Here is a 16,235-nt window from a genome sequence, read left to right on the forward strand (position 1 = left end):
GCTTGGGAACTACAGAACATTTTGCTAGTGTAACAAAAATACTGAGGCCAGCAAAACCCATAGTTAAATCAGTATACAACTGAGAGTAGCAAAGAAGAAAAAGAGAGAAGGGGGAAAAGGTGAAATGGAGAGAAAAATTTTAGTTTCTTGGATTTTATATATACATGGCAAAACCATTGTGAAGTCACTATCACACAGTAGGGTTGGTCCCCAAACTAAACCCATTTTAGCCACCTGGTTCACTGTAATCAAAATTTCAATACCTTTGTTTTTTTTTTTTTTTTAAAGATTTTATTTATTTACTTGAGAGAGAGACAGTGAGAGAGAGCATGAGCGAGGAGAAGGTGAGAGAGAGAAGCAGACTCCCCATGGAGCTGGGAGTCCGATGCGGGACTCGATCCCGGGACTCCAGGATCATGACCTGAGCCGAAGGCAGTCGTCCAACCAACTGAGCCACCCAGGCGTCCCTCAATACCTTTGTTTTTAAATATCAGAATATGTACTTTGATATTGTCAATTGTGCTGTTTCAGTAGAGGATTTATTCTAATATGCTTTGTTTAGTACAAGCTGGAGATCATGTCCTTTATACAAGTTCTTTACTAAAAGACAAAGAAGGCAAAAAACAAAAATAGACAAACAAAATAACAAAAAACAACAAAGATACTTCCATATCGGAACAAAAACCTCTATAAGCTAATTTGAATCAATAATACAAGAGATATTGATTTAACATATGTAAAAATAAGTTTTAACATAAACATTACTTCTGTTAAAATATTTAGATAAAATACTTTCAAAGGTACCGTATCACTGTGACCCATTAGAAAACCATTACTGGAAAACATATGAATATATACATTTATAAGAACTCTCACCTGAGCTACACTGGACCCTACTTCCTTTGGGGTAGAGGATTCCGTAAGAACATCTTAAGCACGAATCCGTAACTCAATAGTTACATTCATTTATAAGAACATTACAGATATTTTAGGCTGAAAGTTGTGATTTTTAAATCCAAATAAAAATTCTTTTCTTCTCTCAGTGCTGTTTCCACAGTAGCTTGGAGTAGGTGTGTATGTGCACACATGTGTATAAATGAATGTGCAAGTGAATGCATGTCTGTACATGAATATACCTGAATATGTGTGTGTGTGTGTGTGTGTGTGATAGAGAGAGAGAGAGAAAGTATATGTGTGACTGTGCAAAATCTGGTGTCTGCTCTTGGCAGTGTATATACTATATATCCGTGATAATCTTTCTTATTCTGAAGCCTGCTTTTCAGAAGTTATCGTAGGTACTCTATCTTTGCTTTGTGTCAGCATGATACATCTTTCCATACTTTTACTTTTAACCTAGTTGAGTCTTTATATGTAAAGTCAGTTTTTGTAGACGACATATAATTAGGTCTTTTTTAAATCAATTCTGACAATCTCTATATCTTAATTGATGTATATATCCCATTAATTTATAATTAATGGGATTACTGATAGAGTTAGATTAGTATATACCATGTTTTAACTGTTTTATATTTGTTGCATTTTGGTCTTTGAAACCTTTTCTTCTTATGTTTTCACTAGTTTTAATTGAGCATTTTAGATGACTCCATTTATCTTCCCTTTTGTATATCAATTATACTTCTTTTAAAAAATTAGTGATGGGTCCGGAGTTTGCAACATACCTTTTAAGTAACCTAAGACTATTTTTAAATAGCACTATTCTGCTTCTTGTGTAGTGCAGGTGCCTTGTAACACAGTATTCACAATTCTTTCCTCCCATTCCTTGTGACCTTATATTCTTTTTATTTATTTATAAGGTGTAGTTACTCAAGCATTGTTACTATTTTTTTTTAAGATTTTATTTATTTATTTGACAGAGAGAGATCACAAGTAGACAGAAAGGCAGGCAGAGAGAGAGAGAGAGGGAAGCAGGCTCCCTGCTGCAGAGAGCCCGATGCGGAACTCAATCCCAGGACTCTGAGATCATGACCTGAGCCGAAGGCAGCGGCTTAACCCACTGAGCCACCCAGGCGCCCCAAGCATTGTTACTATTAATGCTGCATACAATTATCTCTTAGATCAATTAAGAATAAAAAAGTAAAATATTTCACTTTGCCTTTATTTATTCCTTCAAACATATTTTCTTCTTTATGTAGATTCTGAACTACAACATTTTTCTTTTTCCTCGAGAACTGCTTTAATTTTTTTTAATTAAAATTTTTTTCCAGCAATTCTGCTGGTAAAAAATTTCCTCTGCTTTTTTTTGTGAAAGTATTTATTTCTCCTTCATTTTTCAGGGATAATTCTGTTGGATATAGAGATATAAATCAGTGGTTTTTAATCGTCCAACATTTTAAATATTTTAATTCATTTGCCTCTTCTTTGCATGGTTTCTAATGAAAAGTCCACTATAATTCTCATCCTTGTATACCTACAGGTAAGTTGTAGTTTTCCTCTGGATTCATAGGTGTTGTTTATTTGTTTGTCTGTTTCTTTTGCATTTATCCTGCTTGTCATTATCAGACCTTCCTGGATCTGTGGTGGTGTATCTGTCATTAATTTAGAAATTTCTCAGCTATTATTATGTTAAATTTTCTTCTACTGTATTCTCTTATTATTTTATTCTAAATAAGCAGATATTATATTTTTTTATATTTTCCCAGTTATTGGATGTTTTGTTTTGTTTTCATCATCTTTTTTCTCTTTGCACTTCTATATGGGAGGTTTCTCCTTACCTCTCTCCAAGCCCCCTGATTCTTTTCTTGGCTTGGTTGAGTCTATTTACAACCACCAATTCACTGGTTAACACCAGTTCATCCAGGATGGTCTCGGCATGGCAGGCATTCAAATGCTACCACTCTTAGGAGGCCTATATGTGTTCATTAGGAGTCACAGCAGTGATGGTTGGCCCCTATAGCACAGAGAATGGATGTGGGAAGTCCAAGTTCTGCTCAACCTCTTTCACCAACTCCTTCAAATGTCACTGAAGCCATGCACCTAAGGGATTCTTGCTCTTTGGAATCCCTTGCCTCAGGGGTGTTACTCCTTGTAATTATATGTAAAGTAACTCAAGTGAAGATGTTTTCCCTGTTGTCATCTGGAACAAAAAAGAAATTTAGGGGCAGCAGGGTGGCTCAGTTGGTTAAGCAATTGCCTTCAGCTAAGGTCATGATCCTGGAGTGCGAGGATTGGTCTCACATTGGGTTTCCTGCTTGGTGAGGAGTCTGCTTCTCCCTCTGACCCTCCCCCTTCTTGACCCCTCTCTCTCTCAAATAAATAAATAAAATCTTAAAAAAGAAAGAAAGAAAGAAAGAAAGAAATTTATGAGTCCTACCATGGAAAACTGAGCTAGACCTAGAAAGAAGCTTAAAAATCCTTCTATATAGTTAAAACTTGAGATCTAGCCTAGGAAGTAATTTTTCCCTCTTTTCAGGGATCCTACTTGCCTTCTTCATCATAATTCTTTAAAGGTAGGAGAAAGAGAATCAGCATAAGTGAATTCTTTATTCTTTTGCTCCTCTTTTAAAAGGGCCTACTGCATATCCATAGTTTTGTAATTGTTACTTATCAGATTACTTTCCTGCTGTTTGAACAGTTAGAAGGTAGTAGAACTCAGAACTCTGAGTTCTGTGGAGTTAAAAATGTCTGGTAGTTGTCAATGCTTCTCAGTGCTCCTTGGTAGAAAATTATAGGTAAAAGTATTTTGATATGGCTAACCTGAAGCCATAAAGTGAGTTATTTAAAATGTAAAAAAGGGGGCACTTGGGTGGCTCAGTTGTTTAACTGCCAGGCTCTTGATTTCCCTCAGGTCATGATCTCAGAGCCCTGAGACCAAATCCTGGATCTGGCTCGGTGCTCAGCAGGGAGTCTGCTAGAAATTCTTTCTCTCCCTCCCTTTCCTTCTGCCGCCCTCCATAAAATAAATAAATCTTTTAAAAATACAGAAAAATATTTTTAAAAAGATTTAAAATAGGGACTTCTGGGTGGCTCACTCAGTTAAGTGTCTGTCTTCCACTCAGGTCATGACCTCAGAGTCTGGGATTGAGCCCCACATTGGGCTGCCTGCTCAGCAGGGAGTCTGCTTCACCCTTTCCCTCTGACCTTTCCCCTGCTCACTTTCTTTATCTCTTTCGAATACATAAATAAATACATAATTTTCTTAAAAAAATAAATACATAAATAATTGAGATGTTACTAGTTTTGGAAAGCACATTGGGGATAATTTCTATCTCTGTCTTCCAACCATTACTAAAAAATCCCTTGTCCCTCTTTTCCTCCATTTCATTAATTTGGTAAATCCCCAATTCTATAAGAATTCAACTGTCTTCCCTTCAGATCCATAGTTGGCTTCTTACTAGTGTAATGCTGGGGAATATCATGCATGTTGAAGTCTATACATATTTATATTGGTTTACAAAGACTCTCAGAGCAGCCACAGCAAGTCTATGCCTCCCTTTTTAACTCTCTGTCTGGTTCTCTATAGCTACTATTTTAAAGTTTTTATTTCCCTTAACATTTTGTTCTATTCATTCCTTTATCATTTTCTATGATGCTAGTTCCAGTATCCATCCAGTTACCTAAGCCAGGAAATAGGGTAAAATATCTAATCTGTTCTTTTTTTAAACCCTCACATGCTATCAGATATAAATCATTATAGACTTGTTACCTTTTCCCCATCTTTATTGAGCTATAATTGACATATAATATTATGTGAGTTTAAGATGTTCAATGTGATGATTTGTTACATATATTTCAAAAAATTATTACCACAGTAGCATTAGTTAATACCTTCATCACCTCACATAATTACTATTTCTTTTTTTGTGGTGAGAACAATTAAGATTTACTCTTAGCAACTTGCAAGTATATAATATAAGGTTATCTGTAAACACTATGCTGTACATTAGATCCCAGAAATTATTCCTCTTATAAGTGGAAGTTTGTATCCTTTGACCAACATCTCCCCATTTCCTTCACCCCCCCACCCCCCAGTAACCATCTTTCTATTCTCTGGTACTATGAGTTTGGCTTTTGGATATACGTGATATCATACAGTATTTGCCTTTCTTTGTCTAACTTTTTTTACTTAACAGAATGCCCACAAAGTCCATCCATATTGTTGCAGTTGGTAGGATTTCCTTCTTTCTCATGGATGAATAATACTGTACAATTTTCATGTGTTTAAGGTCCGTTACTGGAAGATTATTGTGATCCTTTGGTGGTGTCCTATTTCCTTGATTTTTTAGGTTCCTCGAGGTCTTTCTTTTCCGTAGACACATTTGAAGTCATAGTCACCTCTTCCAGTCTTCACTAATTGACTTTGGGGGAAAAATGTCATCCTTCAACTCTGCTAGGGATTCTGAGGCTTTCTCAGTCTTTTTATGAACACACTTGCTCCAGAATTCTTGCTCTCTCTTTCGACTGAATTCTTAAATTTGTATGAATTCCCTTAATCCTGCAACATACCAGGCTGGACTCTGACAGACTCCCTTTTGCTTTCCCAGGGGTGGGGCTAAAGCTTACATTTGTGGTTTCTCTGTGGCCAACAGATTCTGGCCAGTTTTCCGCATGTGCTCATTAGTTGTCTTTAAAGGTTTGTTCTTGCCACCCCTGGGAACATGCACTGAGAGAGCCACAGGGTGAAAGAATGTGCAGGGAGGGATGCAGAGCACTGGGTACCTGTGGGCTATTTGGTAGGGGGGAATCTGTGGGAAGAGTGTGCTCAGAGGCTGTTGGACCGGCTTCTCAATGGAGTCTGAGAAGTAGTTAGCAGAGTCCATGTCCCTTTAAATAAGAGCTTATCTGCCACTTGCCAAGCCTGTTTCCACCTTCCAGTCACACAGTCCATGCCTCAGTACTCTGGTAAGTTGTAAGGGAAATGAATCTCTTTGGCAGCATTCTGTACAGCTCTAGAAGTACTAGTTCATACCATCCTACTTTCTCCCCAGGAGAAATCATGGGCTGAGAAAAACCTCTCTTGGCCTTGAACTGTAGCATTTTGGGGGATACTTGATGTGGGTAAAGTCAAACTATTTCTCTTAGCCTCTCCAATATATCCAAACTTGTATATTTTGTTATAACAGTGATGTGCTAGAACTTCTCCACCAGGAACCTGGACTTCCACAAAGGTTGTCTTGTCTGTAGGTGATTGTCTAAGAGAGTATTCTCCTGGACCACATCCAAAAGAGGATGACATCAATTTACAGACCACTGCAGGGGACCAAAGGGGATTGTATCTGGGACCAAAGTCTGTATTTCTATTACTTGATTCATGACGGGGAAATACTCCTTCCAGGTTCCTTGGCATATGATACTGGATCCTATAGCTACTTCCGTGTTACGTTTGTCTATGATATATATCAAATTGTTGTTGGTGTGGGCTGGACAAGAATTAGAGACCTCTTATTGAGCCATGTTGTTGACATCATTCCTTGAGATTCACTGTCTCAACATCACTTGTACCTGTTTAATCTCTCTCTTTTCCCATTGCTATTGTTCAAGTCATCATTATATATCAATCATATGCCCATAAAAGCCTCCTAATCTCTAATTTATACACTTTTTTGTAAGGCAGTCAGGGTATTTCCTAAAATGTATATCTGACTATGTCTCATCCCTACTCAAAATGTGTCATTGTTTCCCTGTTGTTTTTAGTATTAAAGTTCAAACCTTTAAGAAGTTAGGGGCGCCTGGGTGGCTCAGTGGGTTGGGCCGCTGCCTTCGGCTCGGGTCATGATCTCAGGGTCCTGGGATCGAGTCCCGCATCGGGCTCTCTGCTCAGCAGGGAGCCTGTTTCCTCCTCTCTCTCTCTCTGCCTGCCTCTCTGCCTACTTGTGATCTCTCTCTGTCAAATAAATAAATAAAATCTTTAAAAAAAAAAAAAAACCTTTAAGAAGTTAAAAGATCTACATGAACTTGTCTTTCTCTTATGACCCCACTACCTTTTATGGATTTGCAGTTTTAGTTTCTAAAATGCAATTCTCATCAACCCCTTTTACATACATAGAACCTTCTGTCTAAGCCCCATGCCCTCAGCATAATGTCACCAACCACTAATCCAACCCTTTTTCCCACTTAAAGTGTCTGTAACTTGCCATCTTTCAGATTTCAACTCCAAGGTCCCATTTCTCAAGAACCTTTTTGCAAGTCACAGGATCACAGGATTTCCAAATCACATTGTATTATAATCTGCTATTTTCTTTTCTATAACTCCCATTTGACCCTAAGCACCTTTAGTCAAAAACTAAGCATAGTTCATTCATGAGTATATCTCCAGTTCCTAATAGACTAATAGGCACAAAGTATGCACTTAATAAATATATTCCAATTGAATAAATAGAGATGACTTTTTGTTTTTTCAGTGAAAACTGTCAAATTCTGAGACTATTAGTGCCTCTTACATTGATGACTAATGGACACATTTTCTCTACCCATTGGCATGCCATGATTATTCCTAGGGTTATGATTTTGTACTTCAGTAACTTTTATGTGGCATCATTGCAACATGGCTGGAAAGAAGATTGAGCTCTTGAAGAGAGTAATGCTAAGTAGCTCAGATGGAAAATGGTTTTGGTTGTCTCTTTGTGTGTAACAATGGCAGATCTTTGCTCAAAACCAGGGCATTCTAAAAGGCAATTACCGTGACATCTAAAACCTCAGTTCTGATTTGACTACTAAGAGGAAAACAAAACACAAATATATGCAATAACGATATGGTTGGAAGCATGAGTTGCCTTTTAATGACTTAGGCCTCTATAATGTACAAGAAAAAAGAAGAAGAAAGCTCCTGTTCATTGAAATATAGCAGGAGCCTTCTGTTCTCTGTTAGAACAGCTGCCCTATTTACTGCTGCTTTGGTGAAGTCACTGCCCAACTTCTTTATTCAGGAAGATGAGTGTTTACACTCTAGTTGGTCTTGAATCAAAACAGTTCTGATTTGTTAATAATTCACTAACCAAATATTATGACTGAAAAACTAGGACACTGGTAAATAATCAGATGCAGAATGGAACTTCTGTTGCATTTAGCCTGATAATGGAAATGGAAAACACAAATAAAAAATGTAATTTAGCAATTCATCGTATCCTGTTAAATGCCAGCTGTTTTCAGAGTTTTAGGATAGTGTTTTGTTTTTCCCCTCACGTCTTTAGAATATGGGGAATAATTAGAAACCAATTAAGTCACTCCACATTTTCTATTAGGAAAAGAAGTTCATGTTACCAAGAATTCATTTTTTATATTTGTTGTGCACCTAGTATGTGCCAGGCATCTATGCAACACTGAGGATATAATAGAGTGGCTGGGCTCAAAGAGCTTACATTCTAACATGCGAGTGAGGAATGCAACAAAAAACAACCAAACAAATACATAATACATATTTGCCAGTGTCCTGGAGGACAAGGAGATGGGGAGAGGGTTGGGATGCTCTCTGATTTAGGCTGCAAAGGAATAAGGCAAAACATCAGTTCATGGCACTATTACCCCGTAGTAGTGTCTGTTTTTAAAATCTACTCTTTGCACTTTTTGAAATGAAACAAAGGATTCCATTTAACAATCTCCTCCTATATTGATTTTTAACTGCAGCTGTCAGTAGTGATTCTGGAGGACAAGACTTGCATTTATTAAGAAATAACATGAAGACTACCAAAGAACTTCTTATATTAGGTATCAAACTTGGTGAATTTTACTCTGGTATAGATGTATTTAACATTTTTTGGTTTAACAGAAAACCCGTTAATTATCATAAAGATAATATATTTACAGTTGATTTCACCAGAATGAAAAAATGCCTACTTTATTTATAAAATATATCCTCTCTGAGACATAAATCAAATAATTTAAAATAGTATTTGACATGTTAACTATCCTATAACTTACTTTGATTGAATATGCATAATGATGATAACTTTCATATGATTTTTATTTTTAAAAATAGTTTAGTGGGGCACCTGGGTGGCTCAGTAGGTTAAACCCTCTGCCTTTGGCTCAGGTCATGATCCCAGGGTCCTGGAATCAAGCCCCGCATGGGGCTCTCTGCTCAGCGGGGAGCCTGCTTCCCCCCACTCTCTCTGCCAGCCTCTCTGCCTACTTGTGATCTCTCTGTCAAATAAATAAATAAAATCTTTTAAAAAATAGTTTAGCATACCCCAATTCATAGAGCATCACATAGACCTGTAAACTAAGTTGTTTTCCTTTTCAGTAGAGAAGTCTGAGAATCAGGAAAGTTACTTGGTACAATGAGGCAGAGACAGTCCTCATACTCAGGCATTCTGGTTCCAGATTGATGCTGGTACTGTCCCACGGCAGCCAGACCAAACCAATATAAGTTATACCAGCAACCCAAAATCACTTTCTGTATTTTCTGACTTGTGCAATAAATAAAGACTCCCAGGATAATATTTTAATCCCTATCTCTTAATTTTTACGTTGTTTGATTGGCATTATTTCTTTCATTAAACCTGCTCCTATTTAAAAACAAAAGTCTAATTTTTTCACATACCCAAGCAAGTCTTCCTTTTAATAGACAAAGGTATGGGATGTTAAAACATCAACTAAAAGAAGAGTAATTAATTATAAATGCCTGTGGTGGTGTACCTTTCATAGGAAACCACACTGAAAGTCACATGGAACAAGAGCCTCCTTTACTTAGGGAAGGAGCCTGAGTAGGAGAATCGATAGTTGGATTTTAATCTGTGCATATTTAAAGACATGAACTAAACCATTCTTAGGAGCCTACTTCCCACCTTCCCCCCCCCCCAATCCATCTGACCTACGGATGGTAAGATAGTTTTGATTTGGGAACTTGTCTGTGCTTCTCTTTCCTTCCTTCCTTCCTTCTTTTCTCCTTCTCCTTCTTCTTTCTAAGAATAGTTCTTAGAGGAATACGTCTTGACAAGTCTGTTAAAATCAAACATGTTTCCTTAAGATTGGAAGGTTGGGGTTACTTTCTAGTTCTATGACACATTTCTATTAAGAAACATCTTAATCTTCCCAAATAAGATAATAATTTCTCTTCAGTGTATATTATCTTGAAATGTTCAGAGTCAATTATCAGTTAAAATGTACATGTGTGTAGAGATGTAGATATTGAAACACTTACTTTTATTTTGTCCATTTCTAAAAAAATAGATAAAAATATGTAAATGAAATGTTATTGGCCCAATTCTAGGAAAATTATACAATGAAATGTTGTTAGTTTTAACCTAAGATTATTATAAATAAAATCTACCAGGTAATTAAAATGATAAAAAAAAAAGATAACAGGAAATAAAAGGAAGTTAGATGAACTTGTTCCCAGAGTCTTTGGTAGAAACTTATGTGGGAAAGAGCACTTATTCTGAATTCACATGCCCTAACTTTGAGCATTGGATTTTCTGGGATTTCCTGTATAACCTCACAAAGACCACTTGAACCCTTTGGTACTTGTTTCCTTTTGTCTAAAATTGAATGCTTTTTCAGTGCCTAATCAAGCAATACAACAAAGGAGAACCCAGGATCATATGGCAAAGTTATATAAATAAAGTAACACTATGATTCAACAACATAGTGTGTTTAAAAAAAAAAAAAAAAGATTAATCATTGATCAATTATTCAGTATGAGCTACATTTTTAAAAAGGTTTTATATATTTATTTGTCAGAGAGAAAGAGAACATAAGCAGGGGGAGCAGCAGGCAGAGCAGGCAGAGGGAGAAGCAGGCTCCCCGCTGAGCAAGGAACCCGATGTGGAACTTAATCCCAGGACCCTGGGATCATGACCAGAGCGGAAGGCAGACGCTTAACTGACTGAGCCACCCAGGTGTCCCTGTATTACATTTTTTAAATATAAAGTGGTATATCTCAATGATGAATTCCAAGCTAATGCTGGTCTTTTATATTGAGTGACAGGATAATATATTAGGTTCAAGTAAATACTAGGTTCAAGTAAATATCTGAAAACATAGATGTAAACATTTACCAAACTATTAGTTGCCCAGGACATAAAAGGTATTACTTAGGGTGCCTATAAGTATTGTACAAGCACTATATCATACATATGAGTGGCTCTTTTTTTTTTTTTTTTTGGTCTTGTGTGTTTAGATCTAAACATATATTGACATTCAAATTGGTAATGTCTAACACTCAAACCTGGCACTGAATATTTCCTGTATGGTTCCAGCCTGTATCCAAAATAAAATAAAGACACAAATTGCTCTTTATAGAAAAAATATGAGTAGAATGCCAAAGCCCATAAGATGGGTGGTCAGGGATGTCTTCCCCTATATTCCATCTGTCTTCACATTTTATGAGAACTAAAAGCCTAATCAATAATTTAACAAGCTAATGGGCATATTTTTAAACACAATGGAATCATTCTGAAAAGGGGCACACCAGCAGGACCACAAAAGCAAAGATGGAAACTAACTGCTAATATTGAGTGCTTCTCTTGAAAAGTACTGTGCTGTGGCATGACACAGGGCAAGCTGCCTTAAAGAAGTGTGTATCTCTTATTCTGTGAAGCTACTGTTTCTTTCTTAATTTGTTAGGGTAATGTATTTTTTCTGATGAACATATATCTGACTACTCTAAATGATTTGCTCTTCAAAGGTACTATAAGGCACAGACCCAATAACCAAATACTTAATGTCTGCTTCAAGTAAAAATGTATGCTCTGCAAAATTATTTGAAATTCTAATTTAAGATACTGTGTTCGATATTCTGGCTATGGATATTAACATCCATACAATTTACCATGACATTCCGTTTGCCATACAAGTAGGAAAAGCAAGGAAGCTATTCTGGTATTGGAAATCTGGAAATATTTTCATTCAAGTTAGATGAGGGTGTTGCTTCATTTTATGAATAAAAATTAGGCCTTTGTTTTTTATTTTATTTTTCTTTTTTCTTTCTCCGTTATTTTGTATGTTAGTGACTTGATCAGATGCAAAGTAAAATGCTATAGAAAACAACAAGTTATGTAATTTGTAACTAAACACTCAGGAGGATAGCCACTTGCTCACATATTATATACTTTCCCATTTGTCACTATGACAGTCTTTTTGCCCATGTTTAAGGATTATCCATAAAGTGGAATTATTTTTCTCCAAGTCCTTATTATCAAGCTTTATATATTTCTGTATCTAAAGCCTCCCTTTTCCTTGGACTATAGTTACATCATGAGGTGGATTTATTTCACAGGTAGTGATCTTCTCAGATTCGGTGGGAGCCTATTGCATTGACATTGAAAAATCTGTTTTATGTTCCCAATGAATAATTAGACTATGAGAGTGCCTTCAAGTTTGTTCAAGAGTGTTCAGTTTTACACCAGACAAAAAGAAGATAGTAGACTTATTTAATGTTGGTATTAAGGGAGTTATTTAATGTTGGTATTAAGGGAGTTAAGACCATCATGAGTTGAGGGAGGGATGTAGGCAGAAATGTGGAAAGCAATGGAAAGGCAGCCTAGAGGCCACCTGATGACAGAAGCCAAGGCTCCCAGACCTCAGGGACTCTCAGAGAGGCCTGCCACAGTCAGCCTACAGACATTAGCGCTTGATAGTTTGTTCTCAAACTCATTCATCGAACATGGTGTCCCTGCCTGTCTTTGCGGCATGAGAGAGAGATTTCTGCTTGTCTGAATCAATGTATACCTCTGGGCTGCAACATTGTGAAGTACAATGAGCTGCTTCTCTAACCATTTGCACCAGTGGCGCACAGTCAGTCATACCTTTTCCAGATGATGTTTTGGGAGTGTTGAGCAAGAGTGTTCTTACTGTGTAAGTAAGAAAATAACACTCAAAATAAATAAATAAAAGGACAGGATAAGCAGAGGGACATGCACAGTCATGTTAAAAATAGTAGCAATATATCACAAGCTTGTGAAAAATTAATTTGCTACTATTGCACATTCTTTGACTTCCTCTCTTAATGCTTCAAACTATACCTATTCTTCATGTATCTTATTCTCTCTGCACTCTCCGAATACGTTTTGTTTTTTTAAACAAGTCATTTGTCCAGCGATGCTAAAACTAAAATGTTCTGTCTGCACAATAGGTGCTTTTAGCAAGTCAGATATGCACAGTTAAGCTGCGCTTGCAGAATTTTTCTTCTTAAAGTGCAGTCAATTGACCATGCACTAATTTGTTTTCAACCAGTAAGGCAGGTAAACAGGCTGCCCTGCGCGACAGTGACTGCAAAGAGCACAGCCACGTCACTCCTTCTGTTTCAGCAAAGGGACATTTAAATGCAGAAGCACGTCACAGCTTAGAACCACACAACATCTTCGGACTCTGCTTCCCTCTCGAGACAGATTTTCCATTTGCCCTGTATTTAGTTTGATACTTCCATTTCGGAAACAAAGCTTGTTCTCCTAAGGAAATTCCAGATAAATGATTTAAAACTAATCTGGGACAAAAATCTTTTTAAGGCATTATGTTAATACCCTAATAAAATGATAATATACATCTGCTCATGATATAAAAATAATCTTTAGAGTACTCTCCAAGTGGTATTTTTGTTTATGATTTTGTCATATTTTAGACACTCACAGGTGCCTTAAAGTACCGTCTTAAAATAATAATGCTAGAGGGCAGGTGGTAGATTTCTAGGACATTATTATATTTCTTCAGGCATTCAGCTGGCAGCCTGGCTTTTCATAATAATTTCAGTCCTGAGAAACTGTAATTATCCTGAAGCACACTACTTATACTGTCTTATTTCTTAATTACAGTAGTGACATGAGATAAATGCATACTTACTGGGATCAAATGTATATTATTTTACGGCGATTATAAAGAAGTTCTCATGACAACAATTGCAATTATATGGTCATCAACTACTGATACTATGTTATGTTCTAGAAACTCTGTAATTAAGTCCTGCCAAGAGGACACTTCCTTTTCAGGGGGCAGGAGGCGCTTAGAGAGAGAAAAGTTGGCCAATGTAAAAATTATTGACAGACATAGATACCCCGAGCCTGTTGAAATGATTCCACATGAGTCTCAAGTAAGAACATTGTAACAACAAAGATTTGGGGGGATTTAATTTAAATTTCTATCTAAACAAGCTATGTAAAGAATCTTCTTTAAAATAGCCTTTCTCTTTTCTGAGCTTTAGAATAAAAAGCTTTGAATACACTCCACAGAGAAAGAATGAACTGTAAATATGATAGGCGGGATACCGCCTTTAAAGATAAATCTGCAGGCAACCAGTAATATTCTTTCACATACTATAATCCATCATTTTTAAAAGGTTTCATGTGAGATTCCAAAAATAATTTTTCTCTCATTCCAATTTAAAAGAAGAAAAAACTTTAAGTTACCAAGAAACTCCTTACGTAAACTTTCCACTTTTTTCTATAGACAGATGTCTTTGCTCTTTGTTTCAAAAAAGGCAGAAGGAAAAAAAAAATGATGGATGCCAAACTCGGTGTATTAACAAACTGTTTGGATGAAGGCATCGGGTATATCATGTATTTGGGAATCAAATGATCTGGGTTTTAAATTCTGCTCTTCTATTGACTAGATGTGGGACTTGAACAAGATACTTAACTATGCCTCAGTCTCTTAATCTGTAAAAAGGGACAATAACTTTACCTACCTCATAAGAATTATCTGTTAAAATATTTGAAATCTTTGTATATAAAAAGGGCTTAGATCCATGCCTTGTACATAGTAAGCACCATATACTTTATTATTATTATTGTTATGGTATTATTTTTGTAATTATTTTATGGTATTACTCTATGTAAGGCCATATGAAGAACAATGGGCCCAACTCTCCCATTCTCCTTCCTACCTTCAAAATGCTGAGGAGTATCTCTAATCATTTTAATAGGCTTTTCTCAGATAATTTTTTTAGCAGTCTAATATAACACATGAAAAGAGTTTTTTTTTTTTTTCAAAGTAAAAAGGGCATTCAATGAACCTAATATCCTTAACTTATAACTTACTCCAGCAATACTTTGCCAGAGTATTGTCTGCCTGTTTGTTTTAATTCTGAAACAGGCTAATGCTTTATTATTGTTAATTTAACATAAAAGGTATCCTCTTTGGACATTTACCATCATCTAAAGTTATGTTAGGTCTTGGGCACAATAGTCTGCAGTGTACAACCTTTATTGTATAGCTAGCATTCTAACCAGGTTGCAACAACATGATATTGGAATGGTTACTGCAAACCCATTTTTATTTTCACAATAGTTCAAACAACCCAAATAAGCACACTGAGAAACATAAGCCCTTAAAAAAGAGTCAGTTAGCATCCATAAAAACATTAGCCATTTTACACTTCACTTTCTATGTACGGACCTGTGGATATTATTTTCTGGTTAATGTTACATTATATTTGTTTTAATGTTATAATTTCTAACATTCTATTACTGTTACTCATCTAATGAAGTTAATAAAGTACTTAATTATCTATTAATTTCTCTGAAATATTTATAGTTCTAAATAATAAAATGAATTTTGAGATACATGCAAATACAATGAGATTGAAGAACAAGCACAAATAATGTGTATTGTAGAAAATTATTAATTCCCTTTTTATGACTTGCATTAGTCATCTCTACATGTAATCTTTGTAATTTAGATCAAAAATATACAAATTCTCCTTCATTTAATATTTTAAAATTCCAACTGTGATCCCTGATGGATTGATTATATATAGATTATATCAGTAATCATATTCAAATTTTTCGTTGCTCTTTCCAGAGCAATCAATCTAGATTTTACTTTTGCGTAGTCTCTTATCTATAAAAATACAATACCAAAATGCTGTGATATCTTTAGAGTCAATATATAGATAGGAAATATTGCAAAAGGATTAATAAGTATGGAAGAGCTTTTGGCTAAATGCAATCAGTTTCCATGCAAACACTAACAATTTCTTTATTAAAAATTCTTCATTAGACCTTTGAGTCTAATTCCAATTTGAGTGTAATTCTAATTCAATGTATATACATACCTAAATCAGTAAAGATCTAGAACAATTGTTTTATTTTAGAATTAGCTTAATTCTGGTTTTTCAATAGCCTAGAAGTTATTAGGTTATTGGGTTTGATGATGTTGACTCTACAATAGGGAAAAACTGATATGGAAATTAACACTATACTTTTAATGAGCGGTGAGGGGGAAAAGAAAACCCCAATTCCAATTTCCATTTTAAAAGTGAATTTAAGAGTCATTTTAAAATAGAAATCAAATGTGTGGCTTTCCACTTCTGTCATACCGCATACTGGGTGATTTAAACAACAGACATT

General features: G+C 35.8%; 1 protein-coding gene across 1 annotated transcript in view; it reads left to right on the plus strand.

The window, feature by feature from the left end:
• Window positions 1-16,235, plus strand: part of LOC101692992 (N-deacetylase and N-sulfotransferase 4) — a 138,733-nt gene that overhangs the window by 80,687 nt on the left and 41,811 nt on the right. The window lies entirely within an intron of this gene.

This window comes from Mustela putorius, unplaced genomic scaffold (genome assembly GCF_011764305.1).
Source record: "Mustela putorius furo isolate JIRA1106 unplaced genomic scaffold, ASM1176430v1.1 tig00000868_pilon_pilon_pilon, whole genome shotgun sequence".
NCBI lineage: Eukaryota > Metazoa > Chordata > Mammalia > Carnivora > Mustelidae > Mustela > Mustela putorius.